At 36.4% G+C, this 19139-nt stretch overlaps 2 long non-coding RNA genes across 2 annotated transcripts; both read right to left on the bottom strand.

Annotated features, from left to right (window-relative positions):
* Positions 1–482: 482 nt before the first annotated feature.
* On the bottom strand, positions 483–10099 carry LOC311277874. Its single transcript, XR_014625338.1, has 3 exons — positions 9983–10099; positions 2254–2358; positions 483–1151 (listed from the first exon to the last, which is right to left on the bottom strand). It is a non-coding gene; the product is annotated as an uncharacterized lncRNA (long non-coding RNA).
* A 5932-nt stretch (positions 10100–16031) lies between these two features.
* Positions 16032–18289, bottom strand: LOC311277870. Its single transcript, XR_014625334.1, has 3 exons — positions 17965–18289; positions 17184–17279; positions 16032–17019 (listed from the first exon to the last, which is right to left on the bottom strand). It is a non-coding gene; the product is annotated as an uncharacterized lncRNA (long non-coding RNA).
* Positions 18290–19139: the final 850 nt, after the last annotated feature.

Here is a 19139-nt window from a genome sequence, read left to right as displayed (position 1 = left end):
CAGCTAATGGTCATGAAAATCTTTTTTTCTGTAAATGTAGGCTTGTCAGTGATGCGTAACGTTATCTATGCAGTGTTAGGTACAACTGTAAGGGCTGAAGCACTAAAATGTTACTGATCTGTTTAAAAAAAATAAGCAGTCTGTGAGACTATGACAGTCATTAGGCACATAAACAACACATACTCAGACAGGAGCTAATACCTTTTTCAATGTTCTCGTTTATAAAGCAGTCTGGTGAGAAATGATTCGCACAAACATGAAAGCATTGACGATGATTGTGGGGAATATTCCCTTCGAAAACAAAACTCAGCCACTGCGTCTTCAGCGGTTCGGATTTAGGAACATAAAATGCACTAGTGCAGCTTCTCTCCAATATGAACTCTCTCATGAACTTTCAGGGTTCCTGACCGAGAGAAACTCTTTCCACAGTGTGAACACATGTACGGTTTTTCTCCAGAATGAATTCTCTCATGATCTTTCCGGTGTCCTGAATGAGAGAAACTCTTTCCACAGCGTGAACACTTGTACGGCTTCTCTCCAATATGAACTCTCTCATGAACTTTCAGGGTTCCTGACCGAGAGAAACTCTTTCCACAGTGTGAGCACTTGTACGGTTTCTCTCCAGTATGAACTTGCTGGTGTTTTTTTAAGTTACTGGATCTAGTAAAACTCTTTCCACAGTGAGAACAATGAGGTTTCACACCAGTATGAATTCTCTCATGCTCTTTCAAAGAACGCAATAGTGTAAAACTCTTTTCACAAAATGAACAGACATGAGGCTTCACACCAGTGTGAAGTTTAAGATGTGTTTTAAAGTTTGATTCCACAACAAATGTTTTCTCACAATGATCACAGCGGAATGATCTCACTCCAGAGTGACGGCGCTGATGATTGAGTGAAACTCTTTCCACACTGAGTGCATGAGAACGGCCTTTCTCCAGTGTGAATCCTCATGTGTATCTTAAGGTTTGTTTTATGTATGAAACTCTTTCCACACTCAGAGCAGGTGAAAGATCCTTTGACTCCAGTTTTTCCAGCACTTTTCTGTATGAAATTCTTTTCAGTCAGTGTGATGATGTTTCCATCTTCATTCGTAAAATTATGAGGTTTACGAACCTGGTGCTGTTTGTCTTCATTCACTTCCATCAGGTCTAAAATCAACATTAAATTACCATAGTTCAGTTGGAGATAGACAAATCAGAAAGAAAAAGAAATTCAGGGAGCCCCAATTTAGCACAAATCTAGTTTACTACTGAGTCTACTAGTATCTAGTTTTATAAATATTGTTATATGTCAGTTTTCATCTTAAAGGGATAGTTCACTTTGAAATTAATTTTTGATATGTTTTAGCTTACCTCAAGGGCATCCAAGATGTAGGTGTCTTTGTTTCCGCAGTAGTTTCAATTTTGATATTTTTAGGTCAAACCGTTCTTGTCTGTCAGTCATATAATGCAGGTCGATGGTCACTGTCTCAAAGAGCATGCACAAAGTCCAAATTAAAACAATTCCCATCGTCCAAATTAAACAATTCCCCATCGTAAGTACACATTGATGGCCTAAGACACGAAACGAGCGGTTTGTGTGAGAAAACGAACAGTATTTATATCGTTGTCATCTCTTGAAAACAGCACACGTCCAAATGATCTGACGGCGCGGGCGGGTATAGATATATACATAGATGTCGCCTTGGCTACTGCAGTTCATTGGAACGAAACCGTAGCCTAGCGACATCTAGTGTATACATCTATACCCGCTAGCGGGCGGGTATAGATGTATACACTAGATGTCGCCTTCGCTACTGCAGTTCATTGGAACGAAACCGTAGCCAAGGCGACATCTATGTATATATCTATACCTGCCCGCGCCGTCAGATCATTTGGACGTGTGCTGTTTTCAAGAGATAACAACGATATAAATACTGTTCGTTTTCTCACACAAACCGCTCGTTTCGTGTCTTAGGCCATCAATGTGTACTTACGATGGGGAATTGTTTAATTTGGACGATGGGAATTGTTTTAATTTGGACTTTGTGCATGCTCTTTGAGACAGTGACCATAGACCTGCATTATATGACTGACAGACAAGAACGGTTTGACCTAAAAATATCCAAATTGAAACTACTGCGGAAAAAAAGACACCTACATCTTGGATGCCCTTGAGGTAAGCTAAAACATACCAAAATTTATTTTCAAAGTGAACTATCCCTTTAATGTTCCTCATCAGTCATTAAAGAGAATGAAGGAAAACACCAACCTATTTGTTCCTCTGTATCTTCATCTTTTATTCTGCAGGGTTCTTCCTTAAACTCCATCTTTACAATAGTATGTCCGTAGTTTCTCCTGGAGTAATTCCTCCTGCCTAAACATTCATTAAACATTCATAAACATCAGTGCATTACACCAAAGTCCCTCGCTTTTACATCAACAATGTAAAGGATTACGTTACCAACTAAAATTTGTGTCATAATTGGAATCAGTACTGGACTACAAATTGTAAATGATCTACCCAGCACAGTTTAAATGTTATAAAAATATCTTGGAAAGAGATATTTACAATATATGAATGTTATTTATTAGATTTTGAATCGTTTTCTATTAGAAATTCTATTTACTAAATTATTTGCATCAGATTTTTACCATATTGCTGATAAAATACCATGTTATTTTAGTTTTAGTTTACCTTTTAAACAACTAGATGGCAGCTGATTTTCCCACAGACACGGACCAATTTTTATATTTAACTTGATCGTCTCAGTAGTGCATATATTAGTCCATTATATTGTTGAGTAAAATATATAAAAATATATAACAGTCCATTATATAAAAGTCCATATTTTGAGAAGGAATATAAATTGAATTTTTTTTTTTTAATCTTTTTAATTCAATTCACATTTATTTGTATAGCGCTTTTTACAATACATTTTGTTTCAAAGCAGCTTTACAGAAAATGCAACAATGTCTACATTACAATTTAGATTGTTCTGTTATCAGAGATGACAGAGTTAAAGTTATGTATTTCAGAAATGTACATATACAAATCATGCAGTTAGCTAACAATGTAAAAAAAAAAACTTGATTTGTGTTCAGAAGATGAACGAAAGACTTACGGGTTTGGAACGACATGAGGGTGAGTAAATAATGACAATCTTCATTTTTAGGTGAACTATCCCTTTAAGTTTTTCTCGTGGTAACAATTTTGATGTAATACAATGTAAGTTGCAATAGATACAACAAATGACATTAAAAAAATTTAAAAAAATAATATTAACATCACTTCTTAACAGCAAGACAAACAAACTAAATGTGTACACCATATGGATGGAGATGCTTAGTTTTGCTATATTTACTCCCCAATGAAAACATTAATAATAAAAGTCAAGTCAAGAAATGACTATGTTGCAAGAAATTCCAGCTTTTGCTTTATTGGAATTATATTAAGGTATTTACTTGAAAGTGATGGATCTGATCATGAACTTTGCTTTCTAGACAATGTTGGGCAATGCCCTTTTCTCATGAAACTGTAGATTAGATGATTGGTTGAATCTCTTCCCACATTGTACGGTTTCTCTCCCGTATGAACTCTCTCATGAGTCGCCAGATGAAATAAAGTTCTTCCCACAGTCTCACACCAGTATGAACACGCTCATGCATTTTTAAAGAAAAAGAACAAAAGTTGCAGCCACATGAATGTAACGAGGTTCAGATTCACGGAAATGTTAAGTCGTAAGAATATTCCTAAGTGAAATTTTTGATATATAAATTCATTAAACATCTTACATTTGGGTATTTAGAGGGATAGTTCACCCAAAAATGAAAATTAGCTCATGATTAACTCACCCTCAAGCCATCTTAGGTGTAAATGACATTCTTTTTTAGATGAATACAGTCGGAGATATATTTTTATTTTTAAATGTCCTGGCTCTTCGGCAGTGAATGGTTGTTTCTGTTTTGAAGTCCATTAAAAGCGCATCTATTCGTGATTAAAGTGCTCGGCACGGCACTCCCGGGGTTAATAAAGGCCTTCTGAAATGAAGCGATGCGTTAGTGTAAGAAAAATATAATTAATTACATATATAATTATCGACTACAATAACTAGCTTCTGGCAGACGGCCGTACGCATCGAATTACAGCGAAAGAGTAAAGCCGCTTGTCCACCAGCGTCCGATCAATTTCTGTTCCGACGCGAAGCCTGTGACGTTTTCGCTGCTTGGTTAAATATGAAACCATAGCAACGCTCATACACAAATTCTCGCCGCTGAGTTTTCATTGGCTGCTGCCCCGCGTTTTGACGCTCTCATTTGCATAAAGTATCCACCGAGAGATACTTTTTTGCAGCGCCGCTGTTGACCAAATCGACGCGACGTGACCCATCATGCTTTGCGGGGCGTTTTTGCTGCCTGACGTAGTTCCATAGGAAATGAATGGGCTTTGGCGTCGCGTCAGAAATCGAGACGCTGGTGGACAAGCGGCTTAACACTTCACCCGACGCACAACATAATGACGAATGCGGAAGTGCAAAGGAGAGAGCAAAAAAAAAACACCAGTCACGAATTAGAAATCTAAAACGAGAATTTTTAAAGAGAAATGTCAGAGGAGCTTGAGTTTGTGGCCCAGCCCTGTTTGTTTGAACCGCTTGAGGCGTCAAAGCTTACGCTACTCCTACATCATACGCCATACATCGTCAAAGGTTACTCTCAAAGGTTACCGCCTGCCGGAAGCTAGTTATTTTAGTCAATACATTTTAAAATATGGATATATAAATATTCTCGTCGCTCCTCCTTTTATCCCTTGTGTTATGTTGCGGGTCAATTTGACCCGTTTAGATTTTATAGTTGCTGGAAATACTGGTTAACCTATGTTTTTTTTTTCTTGATATTTTGTGACTTTTTCTCATTTATCATCATCATGCATGCAAAGTTTCAACATGCTGGTGTTTTTTGACATATACAAACAAAATTACTGTTACGTTCGTGATGTTCGCGGGTCAATTTGACCCGCATATTTTAACGCTCTAAGGCAACTGTACGGACCCAAAATAATAACATTTCTTGGTTATACTTTGTTATTTTATTTTTTTACTACCTTATGAAGCTAAAAAATTAGGTTTTCCACACTTATTTCAATACAGAAAAATATTTTGTCAGCCACAGATGGTAAAAATTACCTATCATTTATTTTTTCAAGCTACCTGAAATAATATTAAATCTTTTTTTTTTTCTTGATATTTTGTGACTTTTTCGCATTTATCATCATGAACATGCATGCAAAGTTTCAACATGCTGGTATTTTTTTTTTTTGACATATAAAAACAAAATTACTATTACGTTTGTGATGTTCGCAGGTCAATTTGACCATCATAGGCAGCTATTCAAAAGCAAATGTACAGACACAAAATAAAAACATTTATTTTATGTATGTCAGGGCATCAATTCCAGTTCTAAAGTGTAAGTGTATCTAAAAGTGCTCTAACCCAAACCAAACACACTTGAAAAAGCTAAATCATGGTGTTCAGAATTAATTGCAAATTACAAATGAAAATCTTTGACAGACACAGATAGTAAAATAAGCTCTCATTTATATATTCAAGATATCTGAAATATCTTGAGACTTCGACATGAGCAGATGAGCAGATTGATTAATTGTTCAGTTATGATGTTCTAAGAAAAAAAAAAAGAAAAAAAAATGTATATTCAAATATATATAAATATAATGTATATTCAAATTTTGTCAAAACAAAACAGTTTTAAAAAATGGTTAAAAAACATTTTCATTAAATCATATCTTCAGATATATATTTTTTGGAAAATTTGACAAATGTTGATATTAAAAGTTTACAGTTTGTACCTGAATCTTTGTTGTTTTTCATAGTGTGATTTTTGAGGAATTGTATTGAATCCAATTAGGGTCAATTTGACCCGAACCATAACGCCCGTTTCACACATACTCCGTTTGCAGTGCGTATGCGGTGCGTATTTTTTTCCGTACCCATGTTAACAGGTTCAAGCTTTCACACTGCACGCGGTTGCAGTCCGTCGATCCGTTCCAGTTGCGGTGCGTATACAGCAGGGGGTAAGGAATTCGACCGGAAGTTGAAGTCGGCCGCGTGCCGCCATCTTGTAGCAGAACTTCACCTGCAGTTAGCATCCCATTGACTCCCATTCATTTTGGCGTCACTTTGACAGCGAATAACTTTACATCTGAGGCGTTTAAAGACTCCATTTGTCCATTATTTATTTCTAAAGAAACATGACAATGTATAAAATGCTCCATTACCTTGTAGCTTATGTTATGGCCCCGTAGAAGCAGTTTTTGTAAAAGTAGGCTAACGATTGCGTCATAACCACGCGACTCTCTGTCGCACAGTAGAGAGATTACCGTATGGACGGGAGGAGAAGCTCGCGGGCAATCGGGGGGACGTGGAGGCAAAATGACAATATAATTAATCAGAATACCTTGCAAAAGTTGCTCCTGCTCCAAGCTCATGGACAGCTCCTACTCACACTCTCCGTCTCTGCAAGATTCGGAAGGGAATGATTCCGATTTCTCTTGGCACAGCTACTAGAAGACAGACGGGTTGCTCACGTGGTCCGTGTAACGCTTTGCACGGTTTGAGTCTGCGCGTCAGGAAAGGAAGTGCTAAGAAATCGCTAAAAATGGGCTTCACTTGTCTCAATTGAGTTCCAATGGGGTCGCTGTGTCCATTTCTTTTACTGTCTATGGTATACAGCAGTGCAGCGATCGTTTCCGCACCGAGTCTATTTTTGCTGTGCTGCACACGCTGAATTAAAGTGACAGCGCATGTTTCATGGTCAAAATGAACACAGAATGACCTAAAAATGTAGTAATTTCACCATAAATGCGATTAATTAAATAAAATGTAGTAATCTCACCATAAATGTATTTAATTAAATACTATTTTCACTTTAAGACCGGGGTAAAGCAAGGGAAACTACAATTTACCTCAACAAGGCGACATAACGACACTCGTCTCATTCGTGGAGGTGGAAAAACAAGTTCTTTGTAACATGCAAGATTTATTGTATTAATAAATGCAAAAGAAAATATATGAGAGTCGGCTGTTTTTGTCAATTTTAAGTTTTAATTTAAAATGTTTGCGATTTTTATATAAGTAGCCTACATGGTTAAATATTTGACCACTGCTTGAGGAACTTAGGCTAATAGAAGTAGAAGTAATGCAATGAATAATAGGCCTATGTTGTTTAAATTGTGTTTAAACGTGCATACGTCTCGTCTATTAAAGAGTGTATATGTGTACAAAGAGAATCGCAATGCTGAGACGTTAAGACCGCAGGGTAAATCAAGGGAAAATACATATTTCAACAAGGCAACATAATGAACAACACTCGTCTCATTCGTGGAGGTGGAAAAACAAGTTATTTGTGACATGCAAGATTTATTGTATAAAGATTTAAATTATGCAAAAGAAAAAGTATGAGTCTGCTGTTTTTGTCAATTTTATAGCTGTAATTGAAAAATGTAGGCTATGCGATTTTAATATAATTACATGGTTACATTTTTTACCACTTGCTTGAGCAACTTAATATATAATTATATAGAAGTATAATGCATTGAATAATACGTTGTTTAAATTGTATTTAAACGTGAATACGTCTATTAAAGAGTGTATATGTGTACAAAGAGAATCGCAATGCTGACAAAAAAACTTTTTTAAAATAAAAAGTTGCTAATAACTTCTGGATTTGAAATACAAATAGAGTATGTATTTTGTACAGCCCCGGATCAGTTACGCACTGCAAACGCAGCATATGTGAAAGCACTATTGCGCGTGCTGCTCCTGCACCGCATACGCACTGCAACACTCACCGCATACGCACTGCACACGGAGTATGTGTGAAACGGGCGTAAGGGGAGTGCACAGAATTCCAACATAACACAAGGGTTAAACATCCGGAGTTCCTCCGTGAGAGGCTCGTTATCAACCACTCCACCGGCCTCACACCGTTCTCTCGGCCCCCGCACTGCTTGCCACATTTCAAAATAAAGAAGTTGTATTTCTGAGTATTTCTGCATTCAAATGGCTGTGAATCAGTAGCAGGCGCTAAAATGCCAGCTAAAATAGACTGGAGTTGTGACGTAGTAACTCCACTGGGTGGGGCCACAAGCTCATACTCCCCTCCGCCCCCGCCCGCTCAGGTTCTGAGGAGTAGAGAAGACGATGGCGGATCAACACCTATGTGCGGTAGCGGGTTGCTAACTGTACGTTCACACCGCCGCCGACTTGAGCGGCAAAGAAGCTCTGGCCGCCCTGTCAAGGACGCTTGTCAAAAAGTACGAGGAAGCTTGTTGACGCTTATGGCCGCTCTGAAGTAGCAGCATTCTATGTTCGATCATGGGAGAAGAGAAGTGCCACACCATGAAAAGTAAACAGAATAAACAAGCAATACATTGACACTAGAAACCTTTTATAATGACAGCATTTGTATAACCGTTTTGGTCACATTATTATTTATTATTATTAGTGAGTGCGCGCGCGCTGCCGGGGCTCTCTCTCTCTCTCTCTCTCTCTCCTCGTTCTTATATGCCCTGTCAAGCGCGCCCTGTTAAACTGGCAGGACTTAAAAACACATAATGATAAGCTTTCACTCTGTGATGGTTAAACTGCAATTAATCCGATAATGATAGGAAACCCAGCAACGGCGATGATCAGCTTCTCCTCCGTTTTCTCGGAAGCTCAAGTCGGCGCCGGCGGGTGTGAACGTACAGAGGAGAGGAGGGTCGTCTCCGTGCCAACGGCTCCGCCCACAACGCACCGGCGAATTGCTAATGAGCTACTGCCGCTCTGCTGAAGCGAAGTCCCAGAAAACGGCACAGGTTTTGTGATTTTGGCTAAAAACGGCATAATCATCATTTAAAGACCACTGAGAATGTTTAAAAATAGCTCGAAATATGATCGGAGTGGGACTTTAAGGTTTGTAAGTGTTCTTACAGTTTGATGCCACAACAAATGTTTATCACAATGATCAACGCTTAACAACTCTCTAGTTGATCTTTGACAGAGCTTTTGAAAGTAAAACTCTTTCCACACTAATTGCATATGAATGTTTTTTCTCCAGTGTGAATTCTCATGTGCGTATTAAAGTGTCCCTTCTGAATGAAACTCTTTTCACACAGAGTGCATGTATAAGGCCTTTCTCCAGTGTGAGATCTCAGGTGGAAATTTAAGCTTTCTTTGTGAGTGAAACTCTTCTCACACTGAGAGCATGTGAACGGCTTTTCTCCGGTGTGAATTCTAATGTGCACATTTAAGTTTCCTTTGTTATTGAAACTCTTTCCACAATGAGTGCAAATGAACGGCTTTTCTCCCGTGTGAGTCCTCATGTGCAAATTTAAGCTTTCCTTGTGAATGAAACTCTTTCCACACTGAGAGCATGTGAACGGCTTTTCTCCGGTGTGAATTCTCATGTGCACATTAAGGCTTCTTTTGTGAATGAAACTCTTTCCACACTGAGTGCACGTATAAGGCCTTTCTCCAGTGTGGATCCTCATGTGCTCATTAAAGTGTCCTTTCTGAGTGTAACTCTTTCCACACTCAGCACATTTGAACGGTCTCTCCCCAGTGTGAATTCTCATGTGCACATTTAATTTTTTTTTATGCATGTAACTCTTTCCACACTCAGAACAGGTGAAAAAATCTTTGATTCCAGTTTTTTTAGGCCGTTTCTGTGTGAAATTCTTTGCAGTCTGTGAAATTATAGCGTTTCCATCTTCATTTAGGAAATAAGGTTTTTGAAAATGATGCCATTTGTCTTCGTTCACTTCCCAAAATCCAATTAAAGAAAGACAAAAGAGAAAAATCAGAAATATAGACGTGCCTCTACTGAGCAAAAATCAAGTTCACAATTAAGTCTGGTAGTATCTTGATCTAAATATATTTTTATATGTCAGTTTTCATTTTAATGTTCCTCATCAGTCATTAAAGAGAATGAAGGAAAACACCAACCTATTTGTTCCTCTGTATCTTCATCTTTTATTCTGCAGGGTTCTTCCTTAATCTCCATCTTTACAATAGTATGTCAGTAGTTTCTCCTGGAGTAATTCCTCCTGCTTGCTTCTTCTCCTGTGGGAAGATGGGAATATTCCCTTAGCATTACTCATGAATTGCTTTAGTGAAGGTATGAATTATGGTCCCTGTTGCTCATTTAGCAGATGCTTTCAATCAATTTTACAATTACAATATTATTATTTTTGAGGCAGTGTCACAACCAGAAAAGTGAAATTCCTGGAATCGGTCATTGCAACAACATAACTTCTGACCCTGTCAGTTAGTAAATTTGATGTGATAAATACAATAAAAAGCATTTACATTTACAATATTAACAAATAATATTAAACATTTACATGAATGAAAGCATTCAGTGTAGAGCATCATAAACATACATATAGCGTTCTTGCTAGCAGACGTTTCATGATTAAGGAAATAGTTTTATTTACATAAAAAAAAAAACATTTTATTTGTTTCTTACATCAGAAAAACAAACTCATCTGTCACACTCAGTTAAAGTAAAAAGTGCCTCAGAAGAAAGTTCTGATCTCACTTCATAAAAAGAGCATATCGCCTGTATCGTCTGACTTGGTCAAAAGAAATAAATTTTAACAAGGGAAATTTCTATTTTTGTGCCCGACGTTTAATTACACGTTTTAAATAGAAAATTCTGGTCACCAGAACGTATAAAAAATGTGTAATTATTTGATAATCATGAATACAGACCTATGATGTACAGTTTCTTGGCCAAAAAAGTGAATATACGTAACTGGAATGTTCTTGGTTATCTTATATGCTTAAGAGTTTGTACAGGCGACATTGTGAGTTGATAATTTGATGGTAATTAAATTACCAGCGTGAAATTACCAAGTACCAATACGTAACTGGTAGGCTAGTTCGTATTTCTAAGCATCCATTCAGTGTATTGTCTCTATTGTTTTGTGGTCCAAACGAGTTACAGTCTTCACTGCACACATTCACAGCTCTACGACCTGGTTATGGCTCTAATTATTCTTTTCTTTTGTCTTCATTATAATTACTGATGACTTTCTAGTCAGACTGGTTTAATCCTTAATTTTTTTTTGATCAAACTTCTCACTTCACCTTCTTTGAAACTGTATCAAATGCCCTTCTTGAAAAAAGAAACATTTCAATGAGCATTACTATTAAAATAATTACTACTAAAATAACATATTTGCTCAGCTAGGTGGCAGGTGCATCTTAGGGCTAGCTAACATGTTAGCTTAGCACACCATCAATACACGACAATTTATAAGATTGAAACCATGTTTTTGCTCCAAATTTACTTTTTAACGCAAGACGAGTGTTTTAAATAACCTTCTGTGATCTGATACGGCTTCGGATCAAAAAAAATCACACAATATTATCTAACAGTAACTTTTAACTAATTTAAACAAAGAATGATTCAGTCCGTCAGCGTCCTCTGAAGGCAAAGTTAAACATAACACTAGAGTTATATGAAGACATAAGCCTATATGAATGCTTTGCAAACACTATTTTTCTATTTATTTACATATTCTAGTTTATTTAGATTATATAAATAAGGCATTTCTTAGACAAGTTAAACTTCTGAAGGAAAGAATGACTAGAAACGTTCACAATGTGTAAATCAATACTTTTTAGGTCTGAAATGTTGAAAACTGCTGCATTACTGTTTGTTTTTGCACGTCACACACAATTAGAAATTACATTGTCTGACGAATAACGTAAATGACACTAAAATAACCTTTTACCGGTAAAACCTAACGTTACCAGTGCTTCAGATTCTATAATAGCAGTTGGTGGAAGTATTTTGTTTTGGGCGAATGGGGTGAACATGATTATTGTTCATGAGCCTAAATTCCAGCGACGCAAGAAAACATGCAATCTATCTGAGTGAAGACGTGACGAGAAAGCAAAGTCGTATTTCACTAGTGTATAGTTTCAATTCGTTAGGATTAACAGAGTCAGATATTTCAGTAGCCTCGAATGCAGATGTTTTTGATTCACTACAATGAACCGACTCGACCGACAATGTTCGTGAATCGGACACTGGTCGAACTCAAATGTACACAGTCAGATTTCAATTTCTCCCAATAAAAGACTAGATAAATGTAGGCTACTCACAGTCTGAAACAGCAAAGCGCACTTTTACTAACTAAAGATTGCTTCAACAAACGTAGGTGGTTGAAATGAAAACAAATACCACCATCTTCTTCTCTTACAGCGGCTGGCAACCAGTGTTTTCGGTTCATTACCGCCTCTTTCTGCTCCGGAGTGTGGCATAGAGTTTATATTCTGTATCAGCCCTGTCTCCCTAATAAAAGCAAACAATTCTTTACTATTTATTTCACTTGAACATTTTATTAAAACCTTACAAATAAATTCTTGAATTCCATTTGTCTTCATTTCTTCTATCATTGTGTTCCTTTCTTGTTCATACTTGATACATTCAAGAATCACAGGTACTTTCTTTAACATGACATTGTTCACATAACCCATTTGGATTGGAAAATAATTCCCTATTATTTTAAGGGCGCTATTTAAATTGGAATGCCCTAACATTATTCTATTATAAATAACCTCATCTGTCCTTGATGTACCTGTATCTTATTTTTTTCTTTATTAATTAAGCATAAAGAAACCTGCCATTTTCCCATTGTTCCACTTTACTTGCCATTCTTCTATCGCTTTATTCCAGATTAAAACAACTTAATTTCTGACTTGTTCAATGGAACTTGTATCTCTATTGTTTCTCTCTGTAAAGCTTGTTTTGCTAATTTATCCACATCCTCATATTTCCCTTTACTCCTTTGTGCTGAGTTTTACCCATATAAAACTGACTAAGATATCATTTTGAACAATTCCTGAATGTATTTTTAATATACTAAACAGAATATCTTGGTGGCTAGGTTTAAAATATCTTAAGTTCTTTAAAAACTGAAACTGAGTTGGAACAAATTAAAACATTTCAAGGTTTATGTTCCTCGCAATGCCAAGAGTATTGCCATCATTGAGACACCAAAATGATTTGATGTTCACTTTATTCCACTGATCCTGAATATAAAAAAGTAGCCCAAGTTATATTTTAATAAGCTTATATTTTATTGAGTTTTTCTAACAAGGTTTTTGAGGCTGAATCAAACACCACATACCATAATCAAATACAGACCGGATCAGTGCCACTTAAATCGTTTTTAATGAAGAAAAACTTTCCCCCATTTCACTCCACGTACACATCTCATGTAAGTTTCGTATCAAAATAAATACCTAAAAATGTTAAAACCTTCACCCACTCCAACGATCTCTCATACATCTTCAGACTCTCTTCAGGAACAACCCTCTTGCTAGAGTAAATTACTGTCTTCGTTTTCTCCACTGAGAATTTGAATTCCTAATCACATGCACATTCTTCTACCTTTCTAATTGTTTCGTGCATTTACTATTAATAACTGGCACCAACTAGAGGAAGAACTGTAATATTAACTATTGGCATGACTTCATAAAGAAACTCTTGCAAGATAGGAAATATGAAATGATTCAGTCTTTTTACTGGAACTTTAATGCTCCAGAATTTCCTAACGTCGGATCACATCCTTCACTTCACGTATATATTTTTTGCATTAAGAACAATGTTATGGGAGTCACTTTTAGCTTTAAAGGACAATTTGCTATTTATACTGCTGAGATAAAATATCAAATGCAATAATTAAACCCATTTGATGAATACCGAGATGCATACTCTTGATTTCAGTAGTTTTTATTTGTATCAAATAAATATTTGAACATCAACACTGAAATACTATATGATACAATACTAATGAAATTCTACAAAAAAAAAAATATATACAGTGTTGCCATTCCAAAAAAAACCTTTGAAATGTCTTAATGTATGACAGTCGAATTGATGGACAATTATTATAGGTGTTCAATGCTTATTTTTTATTATGAATTAGATTTTTAAAATGAATTATTCAGTGAATTAATCTTTAGTTGTTTTTTTGTTGTTGATGTTTTTACCATACTGTTACAAAGACCTTGTAATTAAGATCTTGCCTATATTTTAAGCTTTAAAACAGGTATTTTTTTTTTTTCAAATTTTATTTTATTTTTTTATGAAAGAAGAAAATTGTAGGGGAAATGCACTTTTTAGTTTAAAACAGTGATTTATTAAAGGGATAGTTCACCCAAAAATGAAAATTCTGTCAGTAATTACTCACCCTCATGTTGTTCCAACCCCGTAAGACCTTCGTTACATCTTCGGAACACAAATGAAGATATTTTTGATGAAATCTGAGAGCTGGATCACTCCTCCATAGGCTTCTAAGGAACTGAAACTTGCCGGCCCAGAAAAGTTATTAAAGAGATCGTTAATATAGTCCAAGTGACTACAGTGGCTCAATCTTAAGTTTATAAAGCGACGAGAATACTTTTTGTGCGCAAAAACAACAAAAATAACGACTTTATTCCACTATTCATTGTAACGTGACGTGTAACACAGACGCGCTGCGCAAAAACACTACATGAACTAACTCGAGGCCCAGAGAGAAGGAAATGAATAGTGGAATAAAGTCATTAGTTTTATTTTTTTTGCGCACAAAAAGTATTCTCGTCGCTTGATATACTTAGGATTGAGCCACTGTAGTCACTTGGACTATATTAACGATCTCTTTAATAACTTTTCTGGGTCAGCAAGTTTCAGTCCCTTAGAAGCCTATGGAGGAGTGATCCAGCTCTCAGATTTCATCAAAAATATCTTCATTTGTGTTCCGAAGATGAACGAAGGTCTTATGCGGTTGGAACAACATGAGGGTGAGAAATTACTGACAGAATTTTCATTTTTGGGTGAACTATCCCTTTAAGGCAGAGTTAATTCATTACAATGCATAGCTACAATCAAAACTCTTTGATTAGTTGCCTAAAGAAATTTCTTCATTAACTCAATGAACTAACAGACTAACTTTGTCAAGCAACTAAACTAGTTCAGGATTTGAATGGAGATTTAATAGACTGACGATGTCATTCAATTAGATTTACTCCACGTTCTCCCAAACATAAACAAAAGCATTCCTACTGAATGTTGAGGCATTTGACCTCCCAAACTATTTACACACTGTAAAAAATGAATCATGAGTCTTGTAATTTTCATTAAAAAAATTGAGGTGATCATTAAAAATATTATGTATATTTTATTAAGAAAATTGTGGTTAGGGTTTTATTGAAAATATTGAGAAAATTTCACTAATAACACCAAGAGATGCATTTTCCTATTTTTTTTAAGGAAACATACACAATTTTAAGGCTTGAATTGAGGAACTGATAAACCTCATAAAATTAAGGAAAAGGGGCTACCTATTTATTTTAAGAGAATTAGCTCATTTATGCGGTTTTATTTAGAGACACCATTGTTTGTTCCCAGCATGCTTTGCACATGGCTGGAAATGGAGAGTAAATCTTGAAATTAAGTGTTATTTCATGTGTTTTTGAGTAAAGGGAAACATCTGTTAATGTTTAATGTTCAGGTATGTTTGACATTTGAAAGAGTTTCTATTATGTTAAAGTTTTGATCGTTACCATTGTGCAGAAGAGTAGGGCTTATGGTTACGTTGTGAATAACTGCATTTTTTAAATATTCTGAAGCATATTGTTACATACATGTAGCAATAACTCTGCTAATGATAGTGCAGCAACAAGTTTGATTCTGTGCTGTCCTAGCAGTATACGGTCTCTTTATAAAACAATATATCTCAAAGTTAAATATAAACAGGTCACATCCATTCACTTAACTTCACACAATTTTGAGAATAAAAAATACTTCAAATAAAAAAGCACATTTTAACTAAAAAATTGTGTGTCATAGACTAAATAAATTAGGGCGTTTTACATGATTTATTCAGGTAGATTCCATGAATGAAATTAAGCTTTAACTACTCAAAAATATTATGTGTAATATTGTTACCATAATTTTTTTAAGTAAATAGCAGTAACATTTTTTACAGTGCAATGTTAAAGAAACAATCTTCACCAATCCTCATGAATGTAATTCACAAATTTCTCTCTCAGATGCTGTTGCTGCACGAATTCCATCTTTTGCTTTATCAGAATATCAAACTATTTGCTTGAAAGTGATTGATCTGAACATTAATTCTTTTTACTAGACAACTTCCTGCAATGCTTTTTCTTATGAATTTTTCGTTCAGATTTCTCAGTATGAACTCTCTCATGAGATTTCACGGCTCCTATCTGAGTGAAACACTTTTCACAGTGTGAGCACTTGTACGGTTTCTCTCCAGTGTGAACTCTCTGGTGTTTTATCAAGTCGGCAGAAAAAATAAAGGTCTTCCCACAGTCAGAGCACAAATAAGGTTTCACACCAGTATGAATACGCTCATGCTGGTTTAAAGATTGCTGTCGTGAAAATCTCTTTCCACAAAAAGAACAAATGTGGGGCTTCTCAGCAGAATGAACTTTAAGGTGTGATTTTAAGTATGATGCCATAACAAATGTTTTATCACACTGATCACAGCTGAACGACTTCACCTCGGTGTGAAGGAGCAAATGTTTTGTGAGAATGCTTTTGGATGTGAAACTCTTTCCACACTGAGTGCATGTGAACATATCTTCTCCAGTGTGAGATTTTATGTGCAAATTTAAGTGTCTTTCCTTCATGAAAGTCTCACCACACTCAGAGCAGGTGAAAGATCTTTGTTCAGGGTGAGATCTCGTGAAGTGCACATTTAAGTGTCCTTTCAGAGTGAATCTCTTTCCACACTCAGTGCACGAGAACAGATTTTCTCCAGTGTGAATCCTCATGTGCTCATTTAAGTTTCTTTTACGCATGAAAGTCTTTCCACACTCAGAGCAAGTATGAGGTCCTTTGAGTCCAGCTTGTTTTTGTTGCCAGGTCCCTTCAGTCTGTGAAATGGCAGCATTTCCATTTTTGAATTGAGGTTTTTGAAACCGTTGGCGTTTGTCTGCTTTTACTTCCATCGAGTCTAAGATCAAAGCAAAATGAGAACAAACAGAAATATAAGTGAGCTTGTATTTAACAAAAAACTACTTTACAACTGAGTCTAGTGTCTACTTTAAGATTTTGTATATTAGTTTTCATCTTAATGTTCCTCATCAATCATTAAAGAGAATGAAGAAAAAAACCAACCTTTTATCCTGCAGGGTTCTTCCTCAAACTCAGTCTTTACAATAGTATGTCCGTAGTTTCTCCTGGAGTAATTCCTCCTGCTTGCTGCTGCTTCTCCTGTGGGAAGATAGGAATATTCCCCAGCATTTAAACTCTCATGAAGGGCTGTGGGAGCTTCACTGACTGAAGGAGTGAATTGTGGTCGTTGTTGCTCATTTAGCAGATGATCATCACACTTACAATCACTCGCAATTATTCACGATGGCAGGCAAGGATAGTTTGCAGTTTGAAATGGCCCAATTGTTCAAGCCATTAAATAAATCAGCTTCTAAGTTTGAAAGCCGGTCACTATAGTCAGGTCAGATTTGAGAAATATTTCACAGATCAGTCTTTAACTGCACTAAATAATGAATTTAATGAAATAGTAATATGGAGTCTGTTAACCCGTCTGATGGAGACACCAGTGTGAACAGAGAGCATATGCTAAAAGAGAGAGAAATTTCTCCACTTATGTTATCTGAACATATCGTTTGCCAAGTCATGTTATTTTTAATTTGCACTGCTAAAGCTGGTCATTATGGAAATAAGCTGGCTGTGTGTGAATTCACCTGCCAGACCTTCCACTCCCATCAGTGCTGTTATAGGACTGCAGTCTCATGCTAATGTGCCCTATTTAGTAAATCTGGCCTAACTTTACAGTAGGGTTTTAAAGGTATTCCGGTATGGTGGTTTATCGGAATAATCATATCGTGAACATTTGCTTATCCATGGTTTTGGAAAATAAAATGAAACCAGATCTCACCTGCACATTTGCAACTTCTTTGCACTTGACTGCTTAGACTCCACCCATACAGAGGAGAAAATGTCTGAGACAGAGGCTGCAAATTCTAATCTCTATCCCTGGCCGAAAAAAAAGTTAAAATCTGCAGTGTGGAAATACTTTGGGTATCCAAAAAACAAACGCAGGGTTGTCCTTGAAGATGGATATCCAGTTTGCAAGAAATGTGGACGAAGAGAGGCTGCAAAAGGAGGAAATACGTCAAACATGTTCTCCCATATTCACGAACACCATCCCTCCGTGCAGATAAAGGCATGTTCCTTTTATAACTTAAGGCCGTATTGTTTCCGTGTTGCTGAGGAAATACAATATAACACAGATGTCACGTAAAATGCGCGAAGATGGAAAAAAATATAGCTGTGCAATAAATCAAATCGCTATATGCGTCTATCTATGAACATACAGCGTAAAAGACTGCTATATACTGTAAATCTATTTCCGCGGGAAATTTGCGACTTTGCGTCATTACGTCACATCTGTACACATAAAGAAGGAGTCACGGCTAGTAGGCTATATTGTGCGTGAGGATGTTGGAGGTGGAGATTTATAGCCTTTTCTCACAGCACTTGATATAATTAAACTTATTAATTTGATGGCGGATCCAGAAAGGTTCAAACGACAATCACCAGTGACAACTAGAGATTCCCCAGTTTTAAAACGCAAAAGAGACTAGAGACTGCAAAACAAAGAGACTGCAACCAGACCATGCGAAAACAAGGATAAATATCGGAAGGGCATTAAATGTAGTCACGCAATGCTGATGTTGTTACAGCCCACGTAAAGTTGATAATTCCGCGAATAACTGCACTTGCAGATTTCGAACAGTTATGGCGACAAAGAGGAAAAACTACGTACTGCAGCTTTAAAAGAATCATCGTCAAATACACTCAATGCGCCACGCATTGCATCATCACGTTGGAAAGGTCACGCGTCACGTCATCTTTCTAAGTTATTTGTCTGTGTACTCCGGTTCAAAAAGGTATAGGGAAGGGCGAAAAATCCCATCTCATTTTCTCTTCCAACTTCAAAATCATCCGACATCTTTAAAAAAAAGTTCCATTTCCCATTTCTTTTTTTTCCGTGACCTTTCCAACGTGATGACGTAATACGTGGCATGTCGCAGACCAGCACAAGATGAA

The sequence above is a fragment of the Rutilus rutilus genome (genome assembly GCF_951802725.1).
Source record: "Rutilus rutilus genome assembly, chromosome: 18".
Classification (NCBI taxonomy): Eukaryota; Metazoa; Chordata; class Actinopteri; order Cypriniformes; family Leuciscidae; genus Rutilus; species Rutilus rutilus.
Note: the sequence above shows the minus strand (reverse complement) of the source record. Positions and strands in the feature narration are given on the sequence as shown.